We start from the raw sequence: 22,819 nt of genomic DNA, 5'->3' as shown, positions 1-22,819 counted from the left end.
TATAGAATTGTTGTGCTGTTAATCCAAATTGCTTTAGTCTGTTAAATATCTGATTGCATATGTCAGGTACTAATGTGAACGACTTCTGTGTTTGGGTAATGTGGTTGGAAATTAACATTATCTGTGTTACAGATGGACATCCTATGCAAAGTCTAAATTATTTTGTCTTTTATTTTATTTCCCCCGAAATAAGTATTTTAACATAGTTATAATGTCCTAACCGAAAAGCTCCACAGCACATATTTTTTCTTAATGGTAAGTAGCACAACCGATTCTCTACAGTCCTTAAGAAGACCTTTGATGCTTGGATCTTTAAAATATTCTTATTCATCCCTCTTGCAGCATAAAAACTACGGCATATCTACTACTTCTGTTGTTTTTTCACAATTTTTGGATGAGTCACAATAATTCCTTGCTGAGGTACAAAAGTTCATTGTTATTCCTTCATTAGAAACTTTTTTCTAGGAAGTACGTTTCTTTTCCAGCCCATCTGACACGTTATTTAATAGTGTCGAAAAAAGAGTCTTCAGAATACACACGAATGAGCCCAGAGAACGTATTTAGATCTTGCCAGCTCTGTAGATGGACAGTACACAATGAAAGAAGCCTATATACTAAAACTCGTCTTGTCTTGTCAATACGTTTATATTTTTTCAGCAATAGCACCAAAAGCTATTACTTACTTCACATTTCAGTTGTATAGTTGGATCCTTGCCTTTTTGGATGCTACTGTGATATAGGTCATCCTAGTTCTACACTTATAAACATATTCTTATGTTCATATAAACACACTTTTATTGAATGGACTAAACATTGTATAAGTCCATTCTCCTCCCCGTTCTATGTGTCCTGTGAACTTGCTACAGCCAAGACTTTTTTCCTAGTTTGGAAGGCCAGGTCTCTTACATGAATCATCACAGTGCTTCTTGGCCTGTAGCAGAAAACTGTTACTTTTATCTTGTGATGGTAATGACAAGCACAGTTACAAAAACGTCCAGTAGAAGGCGTTTTGCCAAAACGCGTTGACAGACATCTCATTCGGGACTCTGAATTACCTATATAAGCTAAATAAGCTAAATAAATAAATTCATCAACTAAATACGAGCGCTTTGGACTCAATTGACTTCGACACTTGGGAGATACGTGATGGGATCGGTGCAGCCGTCAGATGGCTATCAGTCCATCTGTTGAAGAAATAATATATATATATATATATATATATATATATATCTCGATATATGTTTTTTATTTGTTATGTATTTACACGCCTTGAAAAATTTAACAGGAATTAAGGGAATACGGTCTCTGTGGGTGTCCAAGGTACCTGGTGCTGTTGCACTGGCTGCACTCTTCTTAATTTCATTCTTTTTTTAAATACCCAGTATGTTTCCTTCACAGGTCAATCATGACCTGAATTCCTGCCGTGACAGTTCTATATGACTTGGGTGACTCGCCAGCAGAATGCTCAAGTCTCCTCCTAACATGGGTGACCACCGTTCCATGTCCAGTCAGTGATGTAAAACCTGGTTGATGGCAGCTGATGCAAAAGTTTTCCATTTTTTGTGCCAGATCGCAAATACTGTTCCCATATTGTGCATAGTTGTGAGTCTACTTGGCTGAGCATCATATATAGTATTAGTCTTATCAAGTAGTGTCGGAGAACACTGTTCACCTACACAATTTACCACTTTCATCTGGAATGCTCAAAAGTATTTCTCAAAATGGGAAATAGCAGGCATTTGGAGTCCACATTCCAGAGGGCACATGCAGTTGGCATCCTCTTTTAGGTTTAACATCTTTTATTGTTTTATATATACACAATCAACACATACAGCAATCTTTCCTTCTACATCCCGTGGACTGTGGTGGAAGTTCAGCCAATTGAAGCAAGTAGGAAATAGCGAAGGGGGGGGACACCAATGTTTCTCTGTGGTCGGGTGAGACCACTCCACCATATAGCACAGTTGTACTGCGCGATAGTAGCTTACCAAGTGGGGGACCTCCAGCCCAGCCTGAGGCAAGTAGGCCTTTGCCATTCTCGCTTTCTTTTCATCCCATAAGAATTCCCATGTCAGGTTCTGAATTTTATCCAGGATACGCAGGGGGGTGGCAGCGGCAGTGTTTGCATAACATATAGTACTTTTGGTAGTAGCGTCATCTTGACCACCAGCAGGCGGCCTATCCAAGAGAGGCCGTACCCCTTCCATCTGGACAGATCCGACCACACAGTTGCAGCGACGGCAGCATAATTGTGATCTGCTGATAGTTCTGAGTGCAGTAGATTTGCAAGCCTAAGTACCTCACCCCTTGCGCTGCCCAGATAAATGGAAAGGCGGTCCTTAAGGATGTCATGTACACCTCGGGTACAGTTGGATTTAAAATAGATGATTTTTGTAGGTTAGTTTTGAATCCCGAGACTGCCCCGAAATTTGTCAATTCCTGCAGAACCACCAGCAGGGAAACCTGCGGCGATGTTAAATAGAGCAGGACATCATCCGCATAGAGAACAATCTTATGTGACCTGCCGCCCATCAGAATGCCAGAGATTTGCAGATGTGTTCAGCCATCAGCTCCATGTATAGAGCGAATAATAAGGGCGAAAGGGGACATCCCTGCCTGGTGCCCCTACCTATGGGAAAGTGACAAGAGAGGAGACCATTCACTTGCACCATCACCTTAGGAGATTCATAGCTGCAGTGAATCCATTGTCGGAAACGCGGCTCCAGCCCATAACACGTCCACACTGCTTTAAGGTGTGGCCATTGGACTCGATCAAATACCTTCTCTGCGTCAGTAGACAGAAGAAGTGCAGGTAGGCGAGATTGCAGTGTCTTGTCCAAAAGATGGCACAATAGTTTGATATTATCACTACAGCTCCTTTCAGGGATAAGCCCCGTTGGTCAGGGTCCATCAAACCCTGCATTAAGGGAGCTAGTCTGTTGGGCAAGAAACCCGAAAATATTTTTGCATCTACATTTAAGAGTGATATGGAGCTGTAAGAGAAACAGTGTTTGGGGTCTCTTCCTGTTTTGAGATTGACCACAATCGTTGCCAATTGCATCGTGGGGGCGAGAGAGCCAGTGGTGCTGAAATCATTATATAACCGTGCCAGTATGGGGGCTGGGAGTGTCCTGAAAGTTCTATAAAACTCTGCATATACCCATCGTGACCAGGAGCCTTACCAGGCTGGAGGCGCTGTATGGCCATAAGAACCACAGTGGAGGTTATGTCTTTGTCGAGTCAGGCGGTAGTCGCCTGCGGGATACTAGATAGGGGGGACTGAGTCCAAGAAGATGTCTGTGCTATCATTATTAATCTTCTTTGTGGATTAGAGGGTAAAAAAAAACTACTCCCTGACTGGGAACACCAACAGTCGAATTTGAGGGGTCCAGATCGTGGATTCGAGGGCTCTCTATCATCACCAATTCTCAGGGGTAGGAGCTCTGCCTCCAAAATTGGCATCTACAGCGGAGGCCGGCATCTACAGCAGAGGCCGTCCTCTAGCGGCCCGGGTCAACACTAGTGAAAGGGGTAGCATCTCCTTCACAAGGTGATCGCTTTACTGGCAATGATTGATATATCAGTTTGAAGACTCCCAACGGCGGAACTTGGAGGTACTTGACACGACGGGGGCCCGAAGGGGAGTGTCAGAGTGGTGGACATATGACATAACCCGAGTGGGAGACCTTTACAGGGATAGTAAACTGCAGTCATTTGAGGATTTGTAGAAACATTTGAATTGCCTCAGGGTCAATTCCTACTGCACCGCGCGGCAGTGATGACTGTGCAGGGTAACTAGGACAATGGAATGGCAGAGCCCCTGGCGCATCACAAAAGCCAGATTCTCTTCACGACTACAGGCAAAACTCAGGCATTCACTCTTCTGTATCAAGCACTAACACACGCTTGGAAGAGCTGGGACTCAAATGGGAGGAAGACATAGCATCATCTATCAGTGGACCTCAGTCCTAGCTAATACATACACTGTCTCCTGCAATGCTAGATTTAAGCTCATCAACTTTTATTTTTTACATAGAGCATAACTTACACCGAGGAAAGTCATGCGAATGTTCTGAGCATGAGGGCTGCCCCAGATGCAGGGAACAGTGAGCAGAAATGCTTCACATGGTATGGAGCTGCCCTAACCTGCCGACTGTTGGGAGGGTGTCACTGCATGTATAAACAAGGTCAATGAGAGAACGATTCCTTGCATCTCACTGGCTTGTTTGCTGGGGGGATTCCCAAGTCTGGCTAAATATAAAGTCACTCCCAAGTTCATAGATGTGGCCCTAGTGCTGGCAGAGAGGGAGATTACACAGAAATGGAAAGCCACCACTGGCTCCCAGATACACAAATGGAAGGAGGTCCTTACTTTATGGGCTGGATATGGAAGTACAGTATTTTTCTAAGCGGTGAGAAGGGGACGAAGCACGATTGAGAAGTCCAGGCCTGGGACGCCTTAATAGAATGCCTTAAAGAACCTGCTGTTGAGGCCCCTGAGAGTTCTATACTATCAGATCAAAACTCAAGGGAGACATAAACTTTGCTAGTTATAAATGTGGGATAACCTGGGTTGTAGGTGTAACTGAAACAGTGCCAATGTTAGGTCCCTGTTGTGCAGGGGAGGATAAATGATACTGTGCCCTTGCTACTGTTGTGAGGTAGGAAATGGTGGGGGCAGGATAGGACAGTACAATTCCTGTGCCTAGAGCGGGTTGACTTTCAAACAATGTTATGTACTGATCGAACTCCTGAACTGGCAATGTTTATATCTGTATCACTGTAACAGTACTTGTATTAAGCAACTTTTACTCTATATGTTGACAGTTAACCCACATGTCACAGTGTATCATTGTTTAAAAGCAATAGAAATGTGTTTTAAAAAAACAAAAAACTTTACATGCGTACTTTCCATTGTGGTTACAATATCACATCATCTTTTGGTTTATAAATAAATAGCTCAGGGAATGCAAACACTCTTTTCCGTAAGGTAGTCGAAGAAATCTCAGTGATCTAGGACAACCACAAACAAAGCCTTTATCCATTAGATAGTCTTCCAGAGCATGCCACTGGCTATCATATTTATTTTGTATTATGTTAAGTTGCCTTGGCCAGAACAAACAGATTCTCCCTACCCATTCTTTCATTGTAGGAATGACCAGGGACTTCGATCTCGGTGCCAGGAGTGTTTTTTGTTGCAAAATGCATATTGGTGATTAATCTTTCGTGTGTTTTAGGCATGTTTATAATTTCCGTTGGTCTAAGGCCAAGGATCACAGGTTTGGGATTTGGACCAGTGGGTAGCCTACCCCTCCCTTAATTTGACTAAGCATTTGTTTCCACAAAACTGTTAACCTTTGGCACGTCTACTAGACATGTAACATATGCCCTTCGTAACCAAATCACCTCTAGTATAGCCTGTATGTTGTTCCATACATTTCTTTCATTCTGGAGGAGGTAACGTGCCATTCTTGAGATGGATTCCTGGTTCAGTTAAAGACGAGTACAAGGATCACTGCAGGTTGAACAGGTTTATTCTTCGAAGTTCGCAGTAATCAAACAAGTAGGTTCTTTACAAGAAAATAACCCCAGCTGCACACGGACCTGCCACCTCTTCTCCTCCACTCCGTCTCAACCGCCCTCGAACCCTTCACTCCATTCATCCCTCAACATTCTCACGTTCGCTGGATCGCGCTAGTCACGCGCGAGCCCAACACCTTTAACAAAGATCGTAATAATACATTTGCAATACAACACATCTTCCTCTTTACACTTGTTTTTTTTTTTTTATATAAACATTTAACAATGTCATAATAAATGTCCTACTACCTGTCTAAAGCTATAAGTTACTAAAACATACAATGTTATAATTTCTTCAACTTAGTAAATCTTATCCAGATATAATAACCATTGCTAATAATAATACATCTTGTAATATTGACCAATACCCTTGCAGAGACTCAGTTGCACACATAGTCGCCAAGCTTTTCTGGTCTTGTGATTCTCCTGCCAGATCTGCTAAACTTATTCATCACACTGGTCGTGTTGCCATTCCATACTTTGTCTCCGTTATCCCTCTTCTCAGATCTGCACTCCTCTTGGATAGGAATACCTGCCTGCGCATCATTGGCACGTTGTAACGGTACATCAACCTCACTTTGCAAACGCCTGTTATTCCTGGTATCATCATTCAATAACCAGTCAGTTCCAACCAAACCTCTCCTTTCACTGCCTTTGTACGGAGAGACTCTGCTTAAGTGCCATACTTTCCCATTCTCGAGTTGTACTGCATTACACAAATTTTTATAACCTTTAAAGGAGGATAGAATTTACCCTTTTCCTACTTTTTGAAACAGGGAACTTTCACCTTAAACAAATCACCCACCTGTATTTTTACATCTTTGCATTTATGTTTTGCATCATAGTATTCCTTCGAACGAATTTGTGTTTTAAAAAAAATATTTTTCCAATACTTTTGCTAGTCCAATTGCTTTTCCTACCCACGATCATCCAACCTACATTGTCTGTCCTCAATGGAACCCTTCCTCTCATTATCTCAAATGGGCTTTGACCAGTAGAACCACATGGTGTAGCCCTGTACGACCAAACTGTTTTCCAAACTTCCTTTTCCCAATCTAATTCTGCACATTCTGCCAATTGTATACTATTTTTCAACACTCTGTTGAAATTCTCCACGACACCATTACCAGCTAGATGATAGTTGGAAGTAGTGATGTGTCTAATGCCACACCTGATTAAGAAAGCCTTGAATACGTCAGATGTGAATTGCGGCCCATTGTCCGTGATAATGGTTTTGGGAAGTCCCTCTCTCAAAAAAACAGTATCCAAAAATTCCACAATAGACCAAGAATCCACCTTGGTCACAATTCCAATTTCTGGCCATTTAGAGAAATGATCAAACATCACTACAACGTATCTACAACCACCTTCCACCTGTATTGGTCCAGTAATATCCAGGCCAATTTTCTCCCAAGGCATGTCAGGACACCCAACAGGAATTAACGGTGGTTTGAATGTGGATAACGTTTTTTCTGATTCGTTGCATAGAACACATTCTCTTACTATCCTTCCCACAGCTAAATCTATACCTGGCCACCAATACAATTGCTTAACCTTACTTTTTGTTTTAGATATACCTAAATGACCATCATGGTATATATTCAAAATTTTATTCCTGAGTACTTCTGGGGGAATAACCCTTCCATTGCGCATTAATCTGTTGCGCTCTACAGACAACTCCTCCTTGACTTCCCAAAACCCCTTTACACTTTCTTCATGATTTTTTTTATGGGGCCACCCCTCACTTAACAAGCTTTGAACTTTATTTATCGTCACGTCTTCAACCATGGCCTTATTCCACTCGCTTTCAGTGATTCCCTGAACGTCTTACATAACATCAGCTACACAACAATCCTCCAACTCTTTCACCTCCTCGTCAGTATTGGCTAAAGGCATTCTACTTAAGAAATCAGCAATTTTATTCTTGATGCCTGGTACATAACGTACTTCATACTTGTAGTCCAAAAGTCTTATGGACAACCTGGCAATACGTGGCAAGGCTTTGAATAAGCCTTTTGTTGTTAACACTTTGGTAAGTGGTTTGTGGTCACTTCGTAAGATGACATTCATACCCCACACAAATGATCTGAAATGTTCTAAACCCCACACACATGCAAGGGCCTCCCTTTCAATAACAGAATATTTCGCTTCAGTATCAGTTATAGAACGAGAAGCAAATGCAATCACACATTCCTTATTATTCATATCCACTTGTGTAAGGACAGCTCCAATCCCTTACTACTGGCATCCGTTGTGACTATACTTTGTAGGTTTGGGTCAAAATCTTGTAAGGCAGGCGCTCGAATAATGTCACTTTTAATTAATTCAAACGCTGCTTCACACTCCTCGCACCACTTAAAAACACATTTCCCTTTCAACAATTGCCTAATGGGAAATGTTTTATGGGAAAAATTATGCACAAACTTTGCATAATACTCCGCTAGGCCTAAAAAAAGGCCCTAACTTCGTCTTTATTAGTAGTTGCAGGTGAATTCCTTATTGCTTCTACTAGAATAGCTTTTGGTTCAATACCCTTGCCGCTAATCTCATGTCCCAAATAAGTGACACTTCTTCTAGCTATTTCACACTTACTATATTCAGCCGTAAGTCCATTATCTCCTAGCACTTGAAGTACATTCTTGACTTTAGTGTCGTGGTCATCTTTTGAAATAGCAAAAACAACAAGTGATGGACGGAATGCTGAACATTGTCAAACACTCACCCCCAGTCACAGATCTGGGTTTAATCCATCGTTTTTTTGCTGCCCATGCCATTCCAGTTTGGACCCAGCCATATGCAAATCAGTCTTGACCCTGTTCCCCATGGGAACAGTCCAGCCCGAACTGCTAGGCCAGGTCCTCACTGGACTGGAAACAAGCATCCTGGGACCGGTTTCGGGGTTTCACCCCTCATCAGCCAGGCTAGCTTGAATCCAGTGGCATGGGAAGCACGGGACCCACGTCTGGGCATACCCTTCCCACTTAGGGCGACAAAGCAAAAACAACAAGTGATGGACGGAATGCTGAACATTGTCAAACACTCACCCCCAGTCACAGATCTGGGTTTAATCCATCGTTTTTTTGCTGCCCATGCCATTCCAGTTTGGACCCAGCCATATGCAAATCAGTCTTGACCCTGTTCCCCATGGGAACAGTCCAGCCCGAACTGCTAGGCCAGGTCCTCACTGGACTGGAAACAAGCATCCTGGGACCGGTTTCGGGGTTTCACCCCTCATCAGCCAGGCTAGCTTGAATCCAGTGGCATGGGAAGCACGGGACCCACGTCTGGGCATACCCTTCCCACTTAGGGCGACAAAGCAAAAACAACAAGTGATGGACGGAATGCTGAACATTGTCAAACACTCACCCCCAGTCACAGATCTGGGTTTAATCCATCGTTTTTTTGCTGCCCATGCCATTCCAGTTTGGACCCAGCCATATGCAAATCAGTCTTGACCCTGTTCCCCATGGGAACAGTCCAGCCCGAACTGCTAGGCCAGGTCCTCACTGGACTGGAAACAAGCATCCTGGGACCGGTTTCGGGGTTTCACCCCTCATCAGCCAGGCTAGCTTGAATCCAGTGGCATGGGAAGCACGGGACCCACGTCTGGGCATACCCTTTCCACTTAGGGCGACAAAGCAAAAACAACAAGTGATGGACGGAATGCTGAACATTGTCAAACACTCACCCCCAGTCACAGATCTGGGTTTAATCCATTGTTTTTTTGCTGCCCATGCCATTCCAGTTTGGACCCAGCCATATGCAAATCAGTCTTGACCCTGTTCCCCATGGGAACAGTCCAGCCCGAACTGCTAGGCCAGGTCCTCACTGGACTGGAAACAAGCATCCTGGGACCGGTTTCGGGGTTTCACCCCTCATCAGCCAGGCTAGCTTGAATCCAGTGGCATGGGAAGCACGGGTCCAAACTGGGGTGGCATGGTGAGCAAAAGAACGATGGATTAAACCCAGATCTATGACTGGGGGTGAGTGTTTGACAATGTTCAGCATTCCGTCCATCACTTGTTGTTTTTGCTTTGTCACCCTAAGTGGGAAGGGTATGCCCAGACGTGGGTCCCGTGCTTCCCATGCCACTGGATTCAAGCTAGCCTGGCTGATGAAGGGTGAAACCCCGAAACCGGTCCCAGGATGCTTGTTTCCGGTCCAGTGAGGACCTGGCTTGGCAGTTCGGTCTGGACTGTTCCCATGAGGAACAGGGTCAAGACTGATTTGCATATGGCTGGGTCCAAACTGGGGTGGCATGGTGAGCAAAAGAACGATGGATTAAACCCAGATCTATGACTGGGGGTGAGTGTTTGACAATGTTCAGCATTCCGTCCATCACTTGTTGTTTTTGCTTTGTCACCCTAAGTGGGAAGGGTATGCCCAGACGTGGGTCCCGTGCTTCCCATGCCACTGGATTCAAGCTAGCCTGGCTGATGAAGGGTGAAACCCCGAAACCGGTCCCAGGATGCTTGTTTCCGGTCCAGTGAGGACCTGGCTTGGCAGTTCGGTCTGGACTGTTCCCATGAGGAACAGGGTCAAGACTGATTTGCATATGGCTGGGTCCAAACTGGGGTGGCATGGTGAGCAAAAGAACGATGGATTAAACCCAAATCTATGACTGGGGGTGAGTGTTTGACAATGTTCAGCATTCCGTCCATCACTTGTTGTTTTTGCTTTGTCACCCTAAGTGGGAAGGGTATGCCCAGACGTGGGTCCCGTGCTTCCCATGCCACTGGATTCAAGCTAGCCTGGCTGAGGAAGGGTGAAACCCCGAAACCGGTCCCAGGATGCTTGTTTCCGGTCCAGTGAGGACCTGGCTTGGCAGTTCGGTCTGGACTGTTCCCATGAGGAACAGGGTCAAGACTGATTTGCATATGGCTGGGTCCAAACTGGGGTGGCATGGTGAGCAAAAGAACGATGGATTAAACCCAGATCTATGACTGGGGGTGAGTGTTTGACAATGTTCAGCATTCCGTCCATCACTTGTTGTTTTTGCTTTGTCACCCTAAGTGGGAAGGGTATGCCCAGACGTGGGTCCCGTGCTTCCCATGCCACTGGATTCAAGCTAGCCTGGCTGATGAAGGGTGAAACCCCGAAACCGGTCCCAGGATGCTTGTTTCCGGTCCAGTGAGGACCTGGCTTGGCAGTTCGGTCTGGACTGTTCCCATGAGGAACAGGGTCAAGACTGATTTGCATATGGCTGGGTCCAAACTGGGGTGGCATGGTGAGCAAAAGAACGATGGATTAAACCCAGATCTATGACTGGGGGTGAGTGTTTGACAATGTACAGCATTCCGTCCATCACTTGTTGTTTTTGCATCTTTTGAAATACCCATAATTAAGATATCATCTTGGAAAAACAATACGTCCCGCATTTTTCTAAATAGTTTACTAAATAGTTTATACATCAGCCTTTGGAACATAGCAGCTGCAGAAGCTAACCCAAATGGAACTCTGTAAAATTGATAACACCCAAACGTTTAGTCTACGGCTGTCAGGATGCAATGGAACTTGGTGATATGCAGAAGTAAGGTCTATCGTGGTGAACCATTCCTTACCTTTGTTTCCTCATTGATCTTGGGCAATGGAAATTAATCCACCAAAATATTCTTATTGAGGTCCCTAAGATCCACACATAACCTCAATTTTCCATTCGAACGTCTAGCTACCACTAGTGGAGAAATCCAATCGGATGATTCAACCTGCTCAATAATACCTGTCTGCAATAACCTATCCAACTCACCAGAAACTTCATTTCTGATAATGAGAGGAATATTCCTTTCCTTATGAATGACAGGTACAGCATGATCCTTGAGTAGTATTCTATGTTGGAATTTTTTTAGCTTACCCACTGTTCCTGAAAATACTAGGGGATACAGGTCCTTTATGTTTGCATCACACACTTCACCCTCCTGAATTACCAATACTGGTTCTGCACTGTTTGGATCTAAAATCATTCCCAGCGCTCCCTGGTCCCACCAGCCTAATACTGAAGGCCCAGACTTAGATACATACATTTTACATTCTGCTTTACGATCTTTGAATGCAAATAACAATTTCTTGTAGCCAAGCAACCGGATTGATTCTCCAGTAAAACGTTTCGGTGAGATATCCGGTGTATCCAAAACCCCACCTACAGTATACTTCAATTTTTTTAACCAAACTTGTTCATTCACAATTGTATAAGGTGACCCAGAGTCAGCAGTAATTGTGATGGTAACACCCCCAATTGATATGTCACAGTTTGTTTTTTTCCGTTGGCAATCCGACATCACAGCTTCAGAATTCTTTACATTAAGCACCCACATATTCCTGTCGTCACTATCCGAGGAGGAAGCTGATTAAGTAGCATCCTCTAATAGTTTTATCGCTGTTCCTTTTTTTCTCCTGCAAACCTTGACAAAATGGGCAATAATACCGCAGCCAGAACATTTCTGACTGCGGGCTGGACAACTCTTGTCATTCGCGTAGTATCCCAATAACCCACATCTGAAACATGTAATATTCGCTTTTGTGATGTCTTTCTTAGACTTCTTCTTATATTTACAGGAGTTATCCTTCCTCGAGGATCCGTCTGATCCAGGCGAACATTTTTTAGTTTCTATGACTCTGTTCACTAGTTTATTGGATTCTGCTTTTAAATCTTCTTCTTTGTGATATCCCTGTAAAACGGCTTTTGCACACCTCCCTGTCAATTCTGCTTTTTTGACTACTTCTATTACTTCTTGTAATGGTGATTCCCCTTTAGTCCATAAGCAATCATGTATGTTCTGGTTGGCTGCATGCATAACTATCTGGTCTCTAATGAGTTCGTCATGTAAGGTGCCGAATCTACATGTTAAGGCCAAATTTTTTAAGGCTGACACATATTCTTCAATGATTTCCTCTTTTCCCTGCTTCCTATCAAAAAACGATCAATCCCCACGCAAACCGTGGGAGAATAGTATTTATCCAAATCCTCCAATGCATGAATAAAGACATTTCCTTGCTCTCTGGGTTTCTTTTCAATCCTGTTGTATGTTTTAAGACCATGCGGTCCTAAGCAATGCATTAAAATCTTCTTCTTCTTTTCCCCGGAACAATCGTTTTCCTCATCACATGCGGAGATGTAATTTATAAAATATTCCCGCCATTCTTGCTATTTAACTGAGACATCGCTACTTCCAGGATTAAAAGGTTGCGGAGGTGGTAAATTCAAATTGCTGGCAGCCATAGATAAATGTGTTATATGTAAAATTTTACAACCTTGAGGCGCAATACAAATAAGAAACGTCCATATGAATTACGTGTGAATTTCTTTGTAAAAGTAATGTTATTAATATATATTTTTTTTTGTGGAAAACAACGTTCTGAGAGTTTCCAAAGTTAATTGAGGTTAGCAGTCTAGTTGTCAAAACCGGAACAGTTTAATAGGCCAGCGCGCAACGCAACACCTAGGACGTTGCTAGGTGACACGTACGCATTGCAAGAAAACAGGTGTGCGGCCCAGTTATTGGAGTCTCCTCTCTGACGTACGCACGTATGTAGCGATCCTCACAAGGCGCGCGGAGCGCCCGTGTACAGCCTCCGCAATTAAACTTGAAAAACAAGTGTACTCACACTTATCTCTGGATGCATGGAGTTCGTCAAAACATGAATTGAAGATATCAACGTTGGGCGCAGCCGGGGCTAACAACTCGTCACCAATTTTGTTGAGATGGATTCCTGGTTCAGTTAAAGACGAGTACAAGGATCACGGCAGGTTGAACAGGTTTATTCTTCAAAGTTCGCAGTAATCAAACAAGCAGTACAAGAAAATAACCCCAGCTGCACACAGACCTGCCACCTCTTCTCATCCACTCCGTCTCAACCGCCCTCGAATCCTTCACTCCATTCATGCCTCCATTCATCCCTCAACATTCTCACGTTCGCCGGCTCGCACTAGTCACGTGCGAGCCCAACACCTTTAACAAAGATCGTAATAATACATTTGCAATACAATACCATATCATCATAAATAAGCTTGTACATTAATTCCTTATTCTGCACGCTTTTACATATTGAAGGGATTTTGCGCCAGAGCTTTTGCCATTGTCTCATTGAAACAGGTTTTCCCAGGATTTGGTTCAAATTTCTCATGTAGGCCTGTGCCATGTCAGGGCCCACTTCTGAAAGTAAGCCATAAATATTGGAAGTGAGGCCTTAGGGGCCAGCAAGGTTGTGAAAAGCTTTTGCCAGGTGTTGTGTTACTGACATTTTGTTCTCTGGGGACAAAAGCCCAGCATCATAGCTGAAAGCAGTGCATGCAGTCAGTTCTGCTCAGTTTATATTCTTGTTTACATTGATTTAAGGCCTTGATACCACTCCCCTGAAATAGATCTCATTGTATCCTGACCTCACCTCCTGACCATGGTTCAAAGTCGCCCTTCACTGTCCTCAGAGGAAAAGGTGAATTGCCCATCAGTGGGCGGAAAAAATGGGGCAAAAGGGGAGACAAATGTGATTTTCTTTCCTTGATTTCTACTGATTGAGTCCTGTATCTCCAAGGTTGATTTCAGGATATCAGAGTAGTAACAGACTGGTGGTCTTGTACATCTACGTCACCAGGATATAGCCCAAGGAGCTCAGCCCATCACCACCGTATCCATAGTGATCCAGTGGCACTTAGTCTCATATAGTGACTATTCCATAAGAACTCTGAGTGTAGAATCCTAGTTGTATTTCTTCATATCTTGTTGATCTATCCCGCCAGTCTGCTTAGGTGCTTTCAAGGTTTTCCCAGAGATAGGTGCTCTCTTTCCTTCTCAAACAAAAGAGGCTATACTTTTTGTAGGGCTTTTGTGTGTCTCTCAGGGAGTTTGTTTGGGAGTATCTGAATAGCAGTTTTGGAAAAACGTTTTTTAAATTACTGCCACTATGCCCAACCAGGATATAAAGAGATTCCTCAGTTTATAGAGGTAGGACGAATTGCAGGCAGATTTACAGTGAGTGGAACCTTTGGAGGCTATAAAAGCTGTGTCTCAAAGTGAGGCTCCAGAGGCTGAGGGAATTGTATCTGAATTTTATCAGACCTTTGCTGCACAAGTCTCTGAGAGGTTGCTAGTCATCCTTAACAAAGCAAGGGACATGGGTGTGTTCATGCCATCTATCAGAGAGATCATAATGACTATGGTTTTAAAACTGGACAATGAATCCATGTTTATATAGGCCTCTGCCATGATTATTGTGAACTCCAAGGTCTTGCCTAAGGTGTTAACGACTTGATTGTATCATGTGGTGACATCTCTGATCCATGAGGATCAGTGTGGCTTTATGCCAGGGAGGGGCACTCACATGGATTGAAGGAGTCTCTCACTTGTGATGCATGTGGTAGAAAGCACAGAGTTGGGATGCGCCCTCGTGTCACACTATTCAAAAAAGCCTTTGACACTCTATTGGGAGTATTTATGGATGGTATTGAATCGGATGGGATTCAGTTCCAGTTTCTTAGTTTGGATAAAACTGCTTTATACGAACCACACTGTTCGAATGTGTTAGAAACTGGGTTACTGGTTGACTGGGTTGTGAGCCCTGGCCAAGCAACAACCACAATACTTGTCAGGGTAAGGCACAAGCGAACCCCAAATTAACCTGTGCTCAGCCCCCGATAGCTTGGCACAGATCAGTCAGGCTTAACTTAGAGGCAATGCATAAACCCACTGTTCAAATGTGTTAGGAATTGGATTTCTGGTTGACTGGGGTCTGAGCCCAGGTCAAGCATCAACCACAATCCTGGTCAGGGTAAGACACAAGCAAACCCCAAGTTAACCTGAGCTCAACCCCTGATAGCTTGGCACAGAGTAGTCAGGCTTAACTTAGAGGCAGTGTGTAAAGTATTTGAGCAACACTTCAAACAGTAACAGAGTGAGAACACCACACAAAAAGATCCCACATGAGGTTAGAAAAATAGAGCTCAATTTAATTTAAAAAAACAAGACCAAAATCCAATCAGTAGAAGATGACTTATTCCTTTTTTTTAAAGAAACTGCAATATAAGTCCCCAGAAGGTTAAAATGTCAACCCCAGCTATCTGCTCAAGCCAGACAGCGGTCAAAGTCAAAAGTTCAGGCTGACCGTGATGGAGCGCTGGTGGATACAGTTTGGCTCAAGGTTTGCCTTCGCAAGTTTTGTACCAAGAGTCCTGTTCATGTTGGAGGGGGTTGCAAGAAACAAAGAGTGTTGGGGGTGGCAGTCGGCTTGGTGAGAAGAGCAGGCCAGGTGTTGCAGATGGGCGTGCTGGAGCTTCACGTTGGTGGTCCCCTGCGGGTTGTCGATGTTGCCATGTGAAGAGACTGGCTGGCGGCAGCTTGTGCTGGATTTCTATGCAAGCTGCACAGTTTTGGTGCCAACGGGCTTGTTTGTGAAGAGCCCAAAGGCTTGATTTAAAGAGCCTGTGAGCCACACCAGGGGTCCAGGACCTGAGGGGCTCCACTTGGGGGTAAGGAAGTCACAGAAGACTGGTCTAGGAGCTTTTGGGGGGCATTTTATGTCCCTGAGGCTCAGATCAGGAGGCCAGCAGGCTAGCCCTTTGAGTCATTCTGGGGTTTTGGTTTCAAGATGCAAGTTGCAGGTCCAGTTCTTCTTCCACAGGCAAGCAGACAGCATGGTAGCAGTTCCTTCAGACCAGCAGTCCAGCAGAGTAGCAGTACAGCATTCCCTCTTCCTGGCAGAGTATCTGCGGGTCCAGAAGTGTGCTGAAGAGTTAGTGTCTCAGGCCCTTCTTTTATACTCAGTTGTGTCTTTGAATTAGGGAGAAACTTCTAGAGGCATGTCTTTGAATTGTGCACATACATTGCTTTCCATGTCCTGCTCCAGACTAACTACAGGGAGCATGCAGCCCTTTGTGTGGAGGAAGGACGCATCCTATTCAGATGTAAGTGGGCCTGTGCCCTGATTCTCTCTCCCATCCTGCTAGTGAAGGTCATCCAGTCACAACTAAGCTCCTATTGTGTGTGACTGTCTAGGGGAAATACACAAAGCCCAACTATCACCCACACCCAGTCATGTGACCCAGACACAGGCTGCAGGCACCCAGTGGCTAAGGTAAGAAAATGCCAACTTTCTAAAATTGGCATTTTCAGAATTGCAATTTAAAACCTGACTGCATCACAAGTTAGGATTTTAAATTGTGATTCCAGAGAGAGTTTTCACCACCAGGTCATGTAAAACTTAAAAGTACATGTCCAAATCTTTAAATACACTGCACCTTGCCCTTGGGGCTGTCCAGGGCCTACCTTAGGGGTGACTTACTTGTATTAAAAAGGAATGTTTGAGCCTTGCAAAAGGTTTAATTTGCCATGTCGAAATGGCAGTTTAACTACACACACAGGCTCTGCAGTGGCAGGCTAGAGACATGTTTAAATTGCTACTTAAGTGGGCAGCACAACCTGTGCTGCAGACCCACTAGTAGCATTTATTTTTACAGGCCTTGGGCACATGTAGTGCCACTTTACTAGGGACTTACAAGTAAGTTAAATATGCCTATTCTGGTAGAAGCCAGTGTCACTATGTTTTAGGGAAAGAACACAATCATGTTAGTACTGGTTTACAGTAGTAAAGTTTGCAGAGACCTAAGTCCAGCAAAAACAAAGTCAACAAAACACATGAGGTCTGAGGGCAGAACGTTAGGGAAATACCACGCCAAGGATGCCAGGTCTAACAGAATGCAGAGTGAAAGCCTGATTTCAGAGAGCTGGGCCATATGGAAAGGTACAAGATGTTTCTTCCTCGCTGCTTCTATATCCTTCAAACCCCCATGTGCCTGATTCCAAAGTTAGGAATTGAACAGTCTTTTGATCTTGCTAGTGTGGGTGGGTAAAAGGAGCAGGTTCAGCTTGGATATGCTAAAATTGGATAGAGATGATGGAGGTCTAGGGCGACCGGGTCCACAACTATATGATAGGGCGCTGCAATATACAGCACTGTGGTGTGAGGATGTATTATTCTGGGAAAATAGATTACTGGTTGCCACAGTGGAAGGAGGCCAACTTTCCGTGCTCCGTATGAACGGTACCCATGTTCCAGACAAATGCTCTTTGATGGTCTGATAGGTCTGTGCTGCATGGGAGTCTGCGGTTAAACAGGTCTTGAAGTGCCTGCCTTTCGCTAGACAGTTGAACATTTGGTGGCTTCAGCCATTTCGTCAGATACACTAGGTTGTGTGTATGAGGCAGTGGCAGGGGACTGCTAGGTGGCAGATAAGGCCTTTATTACATTTGAAGAGACAGCAGACTTTTCAACTGGGTACTGGTCAATTTCTTCAGTTTGCTGAAATGTTGAGAGCAGCATGTGATTTCTGGACTGACTTTTCGGCAGTGCCAGGGATATGTTAGACTCCGCATTTACTATCCGAGACCGAGTAGAGTAGAGGCTTGATCTTGCGTCTTCATGCTGCTTTGAAAAAGGACAGAATAAGGAAGCTTCTGAAAGCGAAAAGTTTATGAGAGGCTTTACTTGGGGATCCTCTGGATGACAGTGAGTAAAATAGAGCTTTTGCTCTCATTTACTCTGTAGCCAGCAATGCCAGTCTTAACTGTTCTCATTTCTGCTGTCTACACCGCTCCAACCTTACACCTCAGAGACTTAATAGAACATTCCTGGCACACCAGGTGATATTCCCAAGCTGTGGTAAGAGGGTAGCATCATTTATACATTTGAATTGGGCATGTAAATGAGTGATGAATTACTGACTAGCGATGGTTGCAATGCTCTGTCCGGTAACTGCCCTAAAACTGAGCACCACAGTCAAATATTATTTTTGGGATGAATATACGCAGGCCTCGAAAGGGCCTGACGATTCGGAATGGGTTTGTAGCATTTACAGTGCTTTTGACAAAATAGCACATAGCTTTATGCTAGCTCGCCCCAGCTTTCCAAACGCAGATCATAGATTCGACTGAATGGACTATGTGGGGGAGCATCACTTGCAAGAAGTACAAAGGAATGGGAATGCAGGAGGTGATTTGGAAATTTGGGTAGAAATTGTTGTTCTCCAGACAGTGAACCTTGACTAACCGCATACACATTTGTGTCTGCACAGAGAATTCATTGGAGGAGGAGAAGGGGAGCACATAAGGGAGACACTGGGTGAAGGAGCATAGGCAAGAGGAGACCTGGTAGGGGGGCAAACATAAGGATTAAAATTGGGACTGATGCACGTGATAGTCAGTAACCCTCGATATTGTAATAAGAATGTACAATGATGTAAGCCCGATGAACTGCATTTAACTGGCATGTACCTGGCATCATTGTGGTGCTGCATTTCATACATGTTTTTGTTATGTTATTATGATGATAAAATTGTAAATATGATGATTAAAAAAAACTATAGCATTAATGATTTTTAGTGCATCACAGGCTAGCACGCTTGTAATGAGTCATGCTGAAGAGCTACGTATTCGGAGGAAAGATGTATTAAGTCCCCTTCACATTAACACTTCTAGATGATCTACAAACCAATGGGCAGGTCTTGTTTTCAGAACCTCTTAGGCATACTCTTCTTTTGTTTTATCAGAGGAAGTTAAAGGTTCTGCCTCTATGTTAATAATGCAAACAATAGGAGGCATAGGATTCAAAAATTGTCTGTGAGTCTCCAATTCATGTCTTTGTAGGTATGACTAGGATGCTTAGGCATGGATCCCTTAAGTTCTTCATTATGCCTCAGAAAGGATATCTCATGTCCCTTTTACTTTCTTCAGTTGGAGTATAGCATTTTCTGATAGCCTTCTAGCTGTTGATTCCTCACCTTTTGACTATTCCTCAGACGTCCGACTGGATCCATAAATGTTTCAGCAGTACCGGGCTGGACGATGGCACTGTGCGGCTCCACACTGACACTGTTCCACTGTGGAAATGACATGCAGCTTGTATATAGGCTCTACTCTTGTGTGTTGACGTAAGTTCCCTTCTTTCCACACCATCAGACGCATGTCCACACTCCATATTGTCTCTCAGAGACACTTATCTCAATAGCTTACAAATTTTCTTCAGTGTGCTTGGAATGTCACCCGCTAAAACTACAGGTTTTAATCCCTATGTGGACTATTACAAACAAATGTCTGTGATGGATTCTCATCAGGTATGCCTGTGGTGCCTGGGTTTGAGCCATGACTTCAAGTCCTGTGCCAACTGCACGTCAATGAACCCGAAGGTCATTGTGGAACGGGAGGCAAAACTTTACATCGACAGGCACAAGAAGGCTCTACGCCCTGGTACCGTTTCAAGTCTTGTTCTGCTAAGGTTCAGTCTCCTTCCTGTTCCCATTTTGGGAGTCAACAGAGCCACTCCAGAAGTCAGCCTTCGTAGTACTTCAAGTCCTCAGATAAGTGTAAGAATCTAAAGAAATTGAAGAAAGATTTTGCTCCCTCGCACCACTCACATTCGACTAAGCACACTTGGGGGAGATGCTACCCTTCTCGAACTTGCCCCCAGAGTCGACTGACTTTGGAGCCGATCCCAATGCTGGTTCCAGCACATCTTGAATTTCCGGTGCCTTCAGCTATGAGCATCAAATCAAAGAGTTCTGCACAGCCATGCTCTAGCTCTTTGGATTCCTGTGGTTCCTCTCCAGTGTGCCTTAAGGCCCAATGAGCTCACAGGCCTTTGTTAGACCTGGCATCCTTGGCGTGGTCTCCTCTGTCTATTGTGCCTCTGCTTCCCATGTTCTCACTGTGTGCTGTTTTTGCTGTTTTTGTGACTCTGGGCACTATTACCACAGCTGACAAGTCTAAAGTGCAAGTGCTCCCTGTGCAAATTGTATGTGTAATTGGCTTTTCCATGACTGGCATATTTGATTTACTAGTAAACCCCTATTAAAGTGGACTCGAGGTGCCCATGGCCTGTAAATCAAATGCTACTAGTGGGCCTGCCGCTCGGGTTGTGCCACCCACATGAGTAGCCCTGTAAACATGGCTCAGACCTGCCACTGCATTGTCTATGTGTGCAGTTGTGACCTGCCACTTGCCAGGTCCAAACCTTCCCTTTTTATACATGTAAGGTACCCCTAAGGTAGGCCCTAGGTAGCCCCATGAGCATAGTGCAGTGTATGTTAAAGGTGAGACATGTACTGATTTATTTTACATGTCCTAACAGTGAAATACTGCCAAATTCGGTTTTCATTGTTGCAAGGCCTATCTTTCTCATAGGTTAACATGGGGACTGCCTTTAAATATCTTTTAAGTGCAGTTTTCCTTTGGGAGAGAAATGGAGTTTGCGGTCTCTGAACTCACAATTAAAAAATACATCCTTTGGGAAAGTTTTTTTTTAAATTGTCAGTTTGAACATGCCACTTTTAGAAAGTGGGCATTTTCTTGCTTAAATCATTCTGTGACTGTGCCTGCTTGTGTATTCCCTGTCTGCGTCATACTGATGGTTGGGCTGTTTGTGAATCTCCACTAGAGAGTGACACAGAGGAAGCTAGGGTGTAGCCTGCAAATCCTGATGGGCCATCTGGGCTGGAGTGGAGGGAGGAGTGGTCACTTACACCTGACTAGGCTGTGCCTTACCTCACACAACGCAGTCTCCAACCCCCTGGTGTGAGTCTGGAGCCAGGCCTGGGCACAGCAGATCTTGTGAATAACCGACTTTCCTTTGAAGTTTGTCTGTTTCAAAGGCAGAAAGGGTTATAAGTAGTGGACCCAAAACTCCATATTTTTAGATTACTTCTGGAACCAAGAGGAACCTCTGCCAAGGAGAAGAGCTGGAGGAGGAGTATTGCCCCTTTGCCTGTGAGTGTGATTTTTTGGGTTGACCTGCAGATGCTGCTTCTGCCTGAAAGGGGACAGAGACTGGACTTTGTGGTATATTCCTGCTTGTGAAGTGTCTCCAAGGGCTTGGACTGAGCTTGCCTCCTGTTTTGAAGTCTCAGGGCCATCAAAGACTTCCTCTCCAGCACATGGACTCTCTAAGACTCCTGCCCTGCCAAGTGGTGCCCTATCCAGTCCCTGGGCCCTTACAAGGTGAAGCTGGTAGAACAAGAACTGAAAACCTTGCACAGGAAGCTGTGCGGGGAAAATTTTGACGCACCACCTGCAAGGCAGGTCAAAAAATGGCGCCCCTCCCACCTTGCGCCTGAAATCGACACACCACCTGCATCGCATCTGGGAAATCAACGCATCACCTGCATCGCGGCTGGAGAAACTACGCAACACCCGCTTGCGGCTGCTGAAAATGACGTTAACCCCAGGCAGCGTGGTTTTCCATCACGTGCGGCTGGATTTCCCACGCATCATCGCTGGGTGTCAAAATCATTGTGACCTTGTATGGACCCGAGTTGCCCTATCTGGAAATCGACGCATCGCTCCCTTGCAGGAGAGGAAAACGACGCATCACTGACTTTTTCGACACACGCTCACCCGTCCGGCTTTATTTTTTACGCAAACCTGGTACTTTGTGTAAAAACAATGTTTCCATTGTTTTCTATAGAGTAAGATTCTATTATTTTGACAATTCATATCTTGACTTGTGTATGTTGGATTTTTGTTGTTTTGGTCTTGTTTGATTTAGATAAAGATTACCTATTTTTCTAAACTGGTGTGTTGTCCATGGTCCAGTTGACCATTGTGACAGATTCAACGCTTCTGGGTTGGGGCGGACATCTGGGAGAGGTGGAGCTGAGGGCCATCCGCTTGGCGTTGAGAGCCTTCTGTCCATCAATCAAAGGGAGGCTGGTACAGTTTGCTCATGGACAACACCACTGCCATGTTGTACTGCAACAAACAGGATGGGGTAGGGTCAGGCACCCTTTTCCAGGAGTACAGGAAATGGCTGGATCACTGAGGAACTTTCCTGGTAGTGAACCACATGCCAGGTTCGTTGAATGCCAGAACGAACTAGGTCAGCCGTTGATGTATAGTTCATCACAATTGGCAGTTACTCCTGGAGGTGGTGCAAGATCTCCTCTGTGAATGGGTAGAACTTTGGTTCAAAAACACGCAATGTCAGCACTTCTGTGTTTTGGAGTTTCCAAGGCGTCTCACGCTTGGGGACCCATTCCACCTCAAGTGGAACTTGGGGCTCCTGTATGCCTTTCCACTGGTACCACTCCTGCCCGAGCTCTCAGTAAGATCAGGACGGACTGGGCCTAAGTCATCCTAGTGGCTGCGGATTGAGTTGGAGAGTACTGAGAGTATGTTATCCAGACGTCTTGGCTTGACCATATGCCCTCCAATAAGGCTCCCACTCCAGGAGGATTTGCTGTTGCAGCAAAAGGCACGGTTCA

General features: G+C 44.6%; 1 protein-coding gene across 1 annotated transcript in view; it reads left to right on the top strand.

Annotated features, from left to right (window-relative positions):
* The window catches only part of DHX57 (DExH-box helicase 57), a 531,935-nt gene that overhangs the window by 51,853 nt on the left and 457,263 nt on the right, over positions 1–22,819 (top strand). The gene's annotated exons all lie outside the window — the stretch shown is intronic.

The sequence above is a fragment of the Pleurodeles waltl genome, chromosome 5 (assembly GCF_031143425.1).
Source record: "Pleurodeles waltl isolate 20211129_DDA chromosome 5, aPleWal1.hap1.20221129, whole genome shotgun sequence".
Taxonomy (NCBI): Eukaryota; Metazoa; Chordata; class Amphibia; order Caudata; family Salamandridae; genus Pleurodeles; species Pleurodeles waltl.
Note: the sequence above shows the minus strand (reverse complement) of the source record. Positions and strands in the feature narration are given on the sequence as shown.